Here is a 1620-nt window from a genome sequence, read left to right as displayed (position 1 = left end):
AGGGAATTGGTGAAAAGTTTCTAAAAGCTTCCCAGGGAAGGGAATGGTGGCAGCGGACCAGAACTAAGCTGGTAGTTAAGCTTAGAAGTCCTCATGCAGGCCCCCACACTTGTACCCTAAAGTTCAAGGTGGGGATACAGCCTTGACATGGTGGCACAGCGGTAGAGATCGTTTTAAACCCAAAAGCCAGTAAGAGATTTTTTTTCCCTTCTAGCTGCTTGGAAAGCAGAGCTGAAGGTAGATGCATATCTTATCTCTCCTTGCCTGAAGGCAGAGGTGTTAAGTTTTTTTTCACAAGCGGCTTTGTTAAGAGAAGGGTTCAATCAGTGAGCAAACTTTGACTGGTAAAAGGAATTTACAAGCTGAATTGTTTTTTTTTCTTTTTACATCCTCGGGAGTAGCTAGTTAGAAAGTCTCTGTTAACTCAGCAGCAGCCAGAGCTGAGTACATCCCAGTTTCAGTCAACTGCAGAGGGGTGTGGCCCAGCACAGGAAAGCAGGAAAATGACTACCAGTGAAGCAGCTAACAAACTAGAACTGGCCAGACTAGAAGCAGAAGAAAATGAGAAAAAACATCAGAGACTGCTTCAAATTAAAAAACTCGAGAAAGAAGCCAAAGAGGAGGCCCACAAGAGAGAGATGGAGCTGGAAAAAGCCAAAGAGGAGGCCAAAGAGGAGGCCCACAAGAGAGAGATGGAGCTGGAAAAAGCCAAAGGGGAGGCGAGAGAAAAAGAAAGGAAGCATGAACTGGAAGTAGCAAGTGCTAAGCAGGATGCATCAGACCATCCTAGCAACTCCTCTCCAGGTACCATTTCCCATCCCAGGAAATTCCCCACCTACAAGGCAGGCGATGATACTGAGGCCTTCTTAGAAAATTTTGAAAGGGCCTGCCTTGGATACAGCATCACTCCAACCCAGTACATGGTAGAGCTGAGGCCGCAGCTCAGTGGACCCTTAGCAGAGGTGGCGGCTGAAATGCCTAAGGAACACATGAACAGTTATGAACTTTTTAAAAACAAGGCCAGAATCAGAATGGGGCTAACACCTGAGCATGCCCGTCGGCGGTTCAGAGCCCTAAGGTGGAAACCCGATGTGTCATTTACCCTACATGCCTACCACATTGGGAAAAATTGGGATGCCTGGATATCAGGACCAAATGTTAAATCTACGGAAGAGTTGCCCTTCCTAATGCAAATGGAGCAGTTTTTAGAGGGTGTTCCTGAGGAAATAGAAAGGTACATCCTAGATGGGAAGCCCAAAACTGTAACCGAGGCGGGGGAGATTGGAGCCAAATGGGTGGAGGTGACAGAAAAGACAAAAGCTAGTAGCAGTTGGAGCGAATATCAGAAGGGGCAAGCTGAAACAAAACCTTATCACCGGGGACAACCCAAGGCCCCACCCACATCCCAAGGGAAACCACAAACGCCTTCTCATCCCACCACACCAGTCTCCATCAACCAACATCGCCCCTGTGATACCTTAGCAGGGCGATGTTTTAAATGTAATGAACTGTGGCATATAAAGGCTCACTGCCCCAAGAACCCCAACCGATTACAGTTCATTACACCTCAATCACACCAAAGATCCCCAGACCCAGATGCCTCTCTCATACCCTCGGAGC

Source organism: Terrapene carolina, unplaced genomic scaffold, assembly GCF_002925995.2.
Source record: "Terrapene carolina triunguis isolate 2854851 unplaced genomic scaffold, T_m_triunguis-2.0 Scaffold29612, whole genome shotgun sequence".
Lineage (NCBI taxonomy): Eukaryota > Metazoa > Chordata > Testudines > Emydidae > Terrapene > Terrapene triunguis.
Note: the sequence above shows the minus strand (reverse complement) of the source record.